General features: G+C 40.9%; 2 pseudogenes; one reads left to right on the top strand and one right to left on the bottom strand.

Moving 5' to 3' along the window:
* Window positions 1-5,798: 5,798 nt before the first annotated feature.
* LOC107754574 (uncharacterized protein K02A2.6-like) lies at window positions 5,799-7,670 on the bottom strand (annotated as a pseudogene).
* Window positions 7,671-7,860: 190 nt separating this feature from the next.
* Window positions 7,861-9,756, top strand: part of LOC107754573 (uncharacterized protein K02A2.6-like) — a 5,000-nt pseudogene continuing 3,104 nt past the window's right edge.

The following is a 9,756-nucleotide window of genomic DNA, read 5'->3' as shown; positions in this document are numbered from 1 at the left end:
GACACCACTAAAAATGGCTGTTCCCTCAAATAGTGCCCTATTTAAGGGTATAGGGGGCAATTTCGGACACAGCCCCAGTCTGTGCAGTCTGTCTCTGTCGGTTCTACTCATTACGTTGATGTGTTTCCTGCTGTCTCCAGTGTTTATGTACCCTGTGTTCCATGGATTAAAGACTGTTTCATTTATTCCCCGTCTCCATCGTTCCTCGCCATCACACATTGTGACAGAAGAACCGACCAATAACAGTTACCTCCGTGTTTTTCCCTCTGTTTGTTTTCTCGTTTTTCTCTGTGTTTTTGTTTCCGTTGTGTTTCCCTCATGGATGCCCTCCTTCGCCCGAAATTTCTCCTCCTCCTGCTGGAGCCGCAATCTACGAGCCAGCGCAATGCCGAGTGACTGAGCGGAGGCTGAGGGTGAGCTGAGTATGGCGCGGCGAAAGTGCCAAAGCGAAGAGGAGAGGGCTCCAGTCCCGAAATCCAGTCCAAAGCGTTCTCCTGTGCCCACTCCTAGAAAGCGACCTCCAGTGCCAGCTCCTCGTAAGCGCCCTCAAGTGTCCGCTCCTCCTGAGCGCCATCCTGTTCCTGTGTTCAGCCTAGAGGGGGCTTCCGATCCAGAGTTAAGCCCTGAATGCCTCCGCTAGTTTTTTCAAATTGGTATGTTTCGCCGGGCCGCGAAGAAATATATAGCTAAGTATCATCAGTATAACAGTGAAAGCTAACACCGTGTTTCCTGATGATATCTCCCAAGGGTAACATGTAAAGCGTGAAGAGTAACGGCCCTAGTACTGAGCCTTGAGGTACTCCATACTGTACTTGTGATCGATATGATACCTCTTCATTCACTGCTACGAATTGATGGCGGTCAGATAAGTACGATTTGAAACATGCTAATGTACTTCCATTATTAATGACAACAAAGTTTTCTAGTCTATTCAAAAGAATGTTGTGGTCAATAGTGTCGAACGCAGCGCTAAAATCCAGTAGCACTAATAGAGAGATACAACCACGATCAGATCAAGAGCAGGTCATTTGTAACTCTAATGATACCATTTTTCTCTATGAAGGAATATAATTGTGAGCAGCTCCACCTTGGTCCTCAGTCGCTCCGGCTCTGCCGCGGATCTCCGCCTCCATCTTGGTTGCCAGAGCCCTCGGCTCCACCCTGGCCCTCTGGATCTTCGGCATCCCCCTGGCTCGTTGGCTCTCCTTCTCCGCCTCGGTCTCCTCCACCACCTGCTCCGCCGCCGTTGGTCGGCCCCCTGGAGGGGCTGCCAGCTGACAGCGGTGGAGGAGGCTGGAGCAGGTGGGAGGGCGGGCATTTTCGAGGAGCGGCCACAGGAGGGCGCTTTCTAGGAGCAGGCACTGGAGGGCGTTTTCTAGGAGCGGGCACTGGAGAGCACTTTTGAGGAGCGGACACTGGAGAATCGGAAGCCCCCTCAGGTCTGGGTCGGGAGTGGCACTGGCTATTAATTCCTGGGAACCAGCGGGGAACGGAGATCCATTTCTCGCCAGTGTCCACTCCACAAAGGCGGCAAATTCAGCTCGAGGGCCATCTTCGGATGACGGCGCTCTGCATGCGGTGTTGAGGCTGGCATCATAGCACTCAACAGAAACAAAAAACTGAGTAAAAAGAGAAACAAAACGGAGGGTACAAACGGAGGTAACTGTATCGGTCGGGTCTTCTGTCACAATTCACTCGGGGAGCAAGGAACGAGGAAACGAGGAGTACTTAAATAACACAGTCTTTAATAATCCACAGGAAAACTGAAAACAAGGAGGACATTCAACAGTAGACCCAACAAACAAGAACTGAAAGGACAAGGGCTTATAAAGGCATGATAATTGGGGAGGAACGAGACACACCTGGAATCAAATTAACACAATCAACATGAGGAAGAAACTGGGTCACAGGGGCAAAAACACACACAGAATAGTCCATAATCCTGACATAGAGCACCATCAATCTGCAGTCATGTGATTTTGGTGCAGGCGCCCCATGCAGCACTCTGCAAGATGCCACCCTGGGCGGTTGCCCATATCGCCCATGCCTAAAACCACCACTGCATCTTTGTAGGCATGATACTCTAATGGGAACAATTGAACAAAATGGAACACAACTGATATCAATATTGTTTGTATCATTTTAAATAAACACTAAAAGCTAAGATGAACTTTAGTGAGAATTTTGACACTGTTTTGGCACCACTTTTTCCTCTCAATAGTGTTCATATGGCCAGGGCCGGCCCAGGCTCTGTTGGTGCCCTAGGCAAGATTTTAGATCCCCACCCCACCCCACCATTAAAAAATTCAGAAAATGCAGATTTTTCAAAACTTTACTCTAACATAACATAACATAACATAATATTACATACTGATAAGTATTAACATAAATTAGTTAAAAATAAACTAAAAGTAGTAAATAAATTGTGATAATAAATAAACAAATTTGACTTACATTCACCTGAAGAATAACACAAAAATGTAATTAAAACCACTTATTCTCTGGGGCGTTTTGGGTATTTTCGCCTAAATTTGACATACTCAAATTCAAATGTTTACCCTACACACATACAATGGAGGAAATGAAAAAAAAATGGTTTCATTGTAAAGAAAACCCTTTGAACTACAAAATATGAGTGTAATTCTTTATAAATAACATTATATATTTTTCAAATATTACAATAAACACAAAAAAAACATAGGCGCTTTTGGAGTTTTAAAACAAATTATTTTTTTGAAATTCTGTAATTCAGGTTCTATTAGGTCCAGCTCTCTGCAATTTACTTTGTTTGATGCCACTAGATGCCAAAAAGTACCAGAAAAAAAGAATCTTTCAAATAACAGCTTCTAAACAGGAGTTATTACATTATATCTGAAGCGAGTCAAATTGTCTATTTCTGCATCTAAATGTGTCATGGTGAGTTTCCTTTGCAAAAACAGGCTTTATAAAACACATTAACCAGTGGTGTAGTGGTGCCTGGAGAAGTGGGTATACTCTTAATTTATGTCCCCATTTTTTTAAGCGGCCCAGCAAAGGATGAACGGCCTGTGTTATAAACAGTGACGTAAGACTAGTCTTGCATATTTAGTTCACCCCAAAATGGGCCAGTAGTATTTGCACATTTTCACTTTCTGTAACTTCTGCTACTTGACTTCACGGAGTAAGGATCATTATGAAATTAATATTAGCCACAAAAGAGGTGCAGATTTTGCAATAAATAATTAAAATGTAAAAATTACATAGACTGCAACAATTAACATTTTGTCAGAACCTCTAGTAGACAAGCTATTTTGTTTAGTTATCTGTAGGAGAATCATGATCTCCGTTCTTCACCATATATAACTTGTAATATGATTATCATAGATTGATATTATCCGAGCCGCATGTGCAGTACCCTTTCCGTGAGGGAAACTCGCCTTCAAAACATCGAGTCCAAAAACTACAGGTTCCAAAACACCCAGCCGTAAATTCCCGGATGTGAAGACCCCCTATGAATATAAAAACCAAAAGGAATGGTATTCTTTGTAAAGAAGACACTCCAAGCTTTCAAATGAACCCATATATGGGCTGATACCATATAAGGAAGGCTATGTAAATGAAGCATAAACATTTTTAACGCAATTTTGGACCGGGTCCGCAGAGTTTAACTGAATTAAAAGTACAAAAGAAAAAACTATTTTCAGAATTACAGATCAGTTTCAAAACTGAACACGCCTGGATTTCTTTGCAGCAAATATGGAATGCCTAAAATAGTCTAACAGACATCCAAGGCAACAAAATAAAGGCTACATATTGTAATTTATTTGAAGGTGTTAGCCAGCAAGCTAGCTAGTGAATCTAATTAGCATACCCAATTCATTTCCATTTTGTGCATACAGTGGAAAATGGCATACTTAAACTTAAATTATTTAAATTCATGAATGCTATATTTTAGTCCTAGTCATGGTCTCTTTCAAAATACATTTAGTGCACTTTTTGGTTAATTAAAAGCAAGCAGTAATGTAACTGAAATTAAAACAACAGAAAATAAAGTAAAATTAAATAAGCAGTTAACTCAAGCAAAAAACATTCCGCAGTGTCAGTGTTGCCAGTTAAGATGTTCTAAAAAGGCTATTTCAAAATACTGCATAAACTTCAAGGGCAAATACACAGTGATTAACTTGTGATTCTTACCTCTATATTACTCTTTTTTCTGCTCCTCTTCTTTGCGTCGCTTCTTGCCTTGTGCCCCTGATAATTTTCTTTTATAGTTTATTAATTATAGATAATTTTCACTAATTTTTTAGAAATTATACTTTCAGAGCACATAAATGGCAAAACTATGCGTGTGCCATGCATAGCTAATTAATGCGTTATGATGATGTATTATAATTACCTCATGATGCAGAAAGTGTTTAAATGAGTCCAACAAGACATGTTGTCAAATCTTATGATTTTTCGTTGATGTAAATTTTATTTTATTCTAAAATTATTTTAATCAGTTCGATAATCGATCAGTTCTAAAATTTTAATTGTCAGTATTTGCTTAATATATGGGTGTAGGAGTGCACGATAGTCACAAGAGGGTGCTCTTCCGAGAAAAAAAACTTTCGTGCGGTGCCCCCCAGTCATTTTGCGCCCTAGGCAACTGCCTGTGTCGCCTATGCCATGATATGGCAAATAGTAAATACACTAAGATTTGTAATGTTAGAATTTGTGGAATGTGTTTGCCCTGCTCTCCCCTATAGCCCAAGTTCAGTGGATTTAAGGCTAATCCACACTACACCTAAAAAAACAGAAAAACTGATGTTTGGTCAGTACAGTGACAGTTGTTTCCAAGCCCTCTAAATCCAACTGCATCCAAATGCCCACTTTAAAATGTTGTGCTGTTGTATGTGCATATTGATATTTGTCCAGCAGGGGGCGGTAACGCATTGTGTATGGGTTTGTGCACTGTTTGCTAAGTTTTTTTACAAGTTGCTACCACATGGAATGATTGATTGAAGAAACAATGGCTGGAATGGTCAGATCTGTGACGCCATTTGATAGTAAGTCACAATCATGGGAAGAGTATTGTGAAATATTGAATAATTTCTTCGTGTCAAATGATGTTGAAAGCACAGAGAAGAAACGAGCCATATTGTTAAGTTGCGTTGGAGCGCAGACGTACACATTGATGAGGAATTTGCTGAGTCCAGACAAACCAGGTGCAAAGAGTTTTGAAGAATTGGTGAGTTTACTGAAAAACCACTTTAATCCAAAAGCCAAGTGAAATAGTTCAGAGGTGGAAGTTTAATTCAAGAAACAGATGCCACGATGAAAGCATTGTAGAGTATGTGGCTGAATTAAGAAAACTTGCAGAAGATTGTAATTTCGGAGACACACTCACAGTTATGCTGAGAGACAGATTAGTGTGTGGTGTTAATGATGACAGCATACAACAGAGATTACTGGCTGAGGATGGATTAACGTTTGAAACTGCACTGAAGAAAGCTCAGGCTATTGAAACTGCAAATAAGGATATAGCAGATTTGCACAGAGAGAAAGGAAATTGCGTGAGTACTACTGTTTTCAAGATGGACACTGAAGAAAGAAGTCATTTAAAGGGTGCAGGAATGTGTTATTGATGTGGTGGAACTAACCATATGTTGAAAGACTAAGTTTGCCAAAGAAAAATGTTACAAGTGTGGTAAAATTGGACATGTGAAAAGAGTGTGCAGAATGATACCACAAGAAATTGCTAGTAACAAAGGCAAGAAAACTGTGATTATGAAGGTGTCATGTCAGTCTTATGCACACCCCTTCAAGTAAAGTGTTACCAAACTTTTTTGCAAACACTCCAAAGTAGCTGCTGTTGCTGCTGAACTTACGGGATAGGCATCAATCCACTTAGAATGAGCATCAATGATAATTAAGAACAATTTGCCTAGAAAAGGGCCTGCATAATCCATGTGAATTCTCCTCCACGGTTGTCTGGGCCACTCCCATGGGTGAAGTGGAGCCCTCACAGGGGATTTTTGCTGTTCTTGACAGACAGTACAATCTCTTACTCGAGTTTCAATATCAGCATCCAGATTCGGCCACCATAAGTAGCTCCTTGCCAAACCTTTCATCTTGGACATGCCTGGGTGGGATTGATGCAACTGTTCCAACAAACCTGAACGTCCCTGTTCTGGAATAACAACACGGGCTCCCCACAGCACACATCCGTCCTGAACACTGAGCTCTTGCTGTCTCTGTTTATAAGGTATAAATTCCTGGATATCACTGTGATCAGGCCAGCCTTTAAGCACATACTCCCGTACTCTTGACAAAACATGGTCTTTAGAAGTCCAGTGATTCATTTGCTCTGTGGTCGTCAAGGGACCAGCTACGCTCTCCAACATCAAGACATGCTCTTCCTCTGGTTCTTCCTCAGAAGGTTGTGAAACAGGAAGACGACTGAGGGCATCAGCATTACCATGATCTTTACCCACTCTGTAACAAATGACATATTCATAGGCTCCCAACATTACTGCCCACCTCATAATTCGTTGAGATGCCATTTGAGGTACAGCTTTTAATTCATTCAATAAACTGAGTAGAGGTTTGTGGTCAGTACAGATTACAAATTTACGACCATACAAGTATTTGTGGAATTTCTTGACTCCAAACACAACAGCTAATCCTTCTTTCTCTAACTGGGAGTAGTTCTTCTCTGCAGCTGTTAGTGTTCTGGATACAAATCCAATAGGTCTTTCCGTTCCATCCCTCATACGATGTGCTAATACGGACCCCACACCATACGCTGAGGCATCACAGGAAAGGAGGAGTTCTTTTTTTTTCATCATAGTGGATCAAGACACGATTAGATTGCAACAACTCTTTGGATTTCTGGAAGGCTTTTTCTTGGTCTTCTTCCCAACACCAACAAACATCTTTCCTCAAGAGCCTTTGCAAAGGAGCAAGCAGGGTAGAAAGATTTGGAAGAAATCCGTTATAAAAATTCAACAAACCCAAATAGGCTTTCAGCTCCGTCACTGATGTCGGCGTTGGTGCTTCCTGTACAGCTTGAACTTTCTCTGGAACAGGATGAATACCTGTGGCATCAACTTTATGTCCCAAGAACACAACTTCCTTTTCCATGAACTTACACTTCCCTCTTTTCAGTCTTAATCCAGACTCCTCCAGCCTCTGCAATACTTGATCCAGTGTCCCCAGATGTTCTTGATAATTTTTTCCTGTCAACAGAATATCATCCAAAATATACCGTGACTTTTGGAATGTCCTTCAGGATTCCTTCCATAGTTCTCTGGAAGATTGCGGGACTTGAACTCACTCCAAAGGGTAATCGTATACGTAAAGAGACCTTTGTGAGTATTTACAGTGACAAATTGCTTCGATGTTTCATCCAACAAAATCTGTTGATATGCATGACTCATATCTAATTTGGTGTATTTCTCACCTCCAGATAACACTGCAAACATATCCTCCATTCGGGGAATGGGATACTGCTCCAATGATGATTCCCGATTAACAGTCACTCTATAATCTCCACAGAGTCTCACTGATCCATCTGGCTTCAACACCGGCACGACAGGAGCTGCCCACTCTGAAAATTTCACAGGTTCAATGATATGTTCTTTAATCAACCGATCAAGTTCAGCTTCCACCTTCTCTCTCATGGCAAAAGGTAATGAACGTGACTTAAAAAATGAGGCTTCGCACCACTCTCTCAAGATACTACATATGGCGACGAGGATAAACAAGGAGATGAAGATAAACCAAGAGAAATAAGGATGAAACAGCGGTTTCAAAGAAGTAAGGGAGAAACAGGACGCTGAAGCGGCTGAGCTGATTGAAACAAGTTGCTACCACGTGGAATGATTGATTGAAGAAACAATGGCTGGAATGGTCGGATCCGTGACACCATTTGATAGTAAGTCACAATCATGGGAAGAGTATTGTGAAATATTGAATAATTTCTTCGTGTCAAATGATGTTGAAAGCAAAGAAAAGAAACGAGCCATATTGTTAAGTTGCGTTGGAGCGCAGACGTACACATTGATGAGGAATTTGCTGAGTCCAGACAAACCAGGTGCAAAGAGTTTTGAAGAATTGGTGAGTTTACTGAAAAACCACTTTAATCCAAAGCCAAGTGAAATAGTTCAGAGGTGGAAGTTTAATTCAAGAAACAGATGCCACGATGAAAGCATTGTAGAGTATGTGGCTGAATTAAGAAAACTTGCAGAAGATTGTAATTTCGGAGACACACTCACAGTTATGCTGAGAGACAGATTAGTGTGTGGTGTTAATGATGACAGCATACAAAGGAGATTACTGGCTGAGGATGGATTAACGTTTGAAACTGCACTGAAGAAAGCTCAGGCTATTGAAACTGCAAATAAGGATATAGCAGATTTGCACAGAGAGAAAGGAAATTGCGTGAGTACTACTGTTTTCAAGATGGACACTGAAGAAAGAAGTCATTTAAAGGGTGCAGGAATGTGTTATTGATGTGGTGGAACTAACCATATGTTGAAAGACTAAGTTTGCCAAAGAAAAATGTTACAAGTGTGGTAAAATTGGACATGTGAAAAGAGTGTGCAGAATGATACCACAAGAAATTGCTAGTAACAAAGGCAAGAAAACTGTGAAGTGGGAGGGAGGAAAACAGTCAAACAGGGCTAATTATCTGCAAGAGGAAGAGCAGTGTGAAGAAGTTTTCACCATGTATAGCATACAAACAGCCCAGTCTCATGTGCCTCCTTTTACCCAAGTGTTACTTGTTAATGAGTATCCTGTGAAATTCTAAATCGACACTGGATGTAGTGTAACTGTGTTATTACAGGTGGAATATGGCAAACTTGAAGTTAAAGAAAAACTGCCTGAATTGAAACCAAGTTCTCTCAATTTGAAGACATATACAGGCCAATTAGTGAATGTTGTAGGAACTAGCAAAGTTCAAGTCAAGCATAACGGATTAGCTAAAGACCTCTCAGTTGTGGTGGTGGCAGGATCTGGTCCTAACTTGTTGGGAAGGTCATGGCTTGCTGAGTTGGAACTTGGCTGGGAAAAGGTGAATAGAATCCGAACAAGCTCAGAGATGTTGAAAGACATTTTAAAGAAACATGAAATTGTCTTTAAAGAAGAACTGGGGACATTAAAAGGAGCCACAGCCAAAATTCATGTAACCAGTGGTGCAAAGTCTCATTTTTTTAAATCACGTTCATTATCTTTTGCCATGAGAGAGAAGGTGGAAGCTGAACTTGATCGGTTGATTAAAGAACGTATCATTGAACCTGTGAAGCTCCTGAGGGCAGCTCCTGTCATGCCAGTGTTGAAGCCAGATGGATCAGTGAGACTCTGCGGAGATTATAGAGTAACTGTTAACCAGGAATCGTCATTGGAGCAGTATCCCATTCCCCGAATGAAGGACATGTTTGCAGTGTTATCTGGAGGTGAGAAATACACCAAATTAGATATGAGTCATGCATATCAACAGATTTTGTTGGATGAAACATTGAAGCAATATGTCACTGTAAATACTCACAAAGGTCTCTTTACGTCTACACGATTACCCTTTGGAGTGAGTTCAAGTCCCGCAATCTTCCAGAGAACTATGGAAGGAATCCTGAATGACATTCCAAAAGTCACGGTATATTTGGATGATATTCTGTTGACAGGAAAAAATTATCAAGAACATCTGGGGACACTGGATCAAGTATTGCAGAGGCTGGAGGAATCTGGATTAAGACTGAAAAGAGGGAAGTGTAAGTTCATGGAAAAGGAAGTTGT

Source organism: Sinocyclocheilus rhinocerous, unplaced genomic scaffold (assembly GCF_001515625.1).
Source record: "Sinocyclocheilus rhinocerous isolate Xijiao unplaced genomic scaffold, SAMN03320098_v1.1 scaffold2517, whole genome shotgun sequence".
Classification (NCBI taxonomy): domain Eukaryota; kingdom Metazoa; phylum Chordata; class Actinopteri; order Cypriniformes; family Cyprinidae; genus Sinocyclocheilus; species Sinocyclocheilus rhinocerous.
The sequence above is the reverse complement of the archived record's forward strand: the minus strand, read 5'-3'. Positions and strand labels throughout refer to the sequence as shown.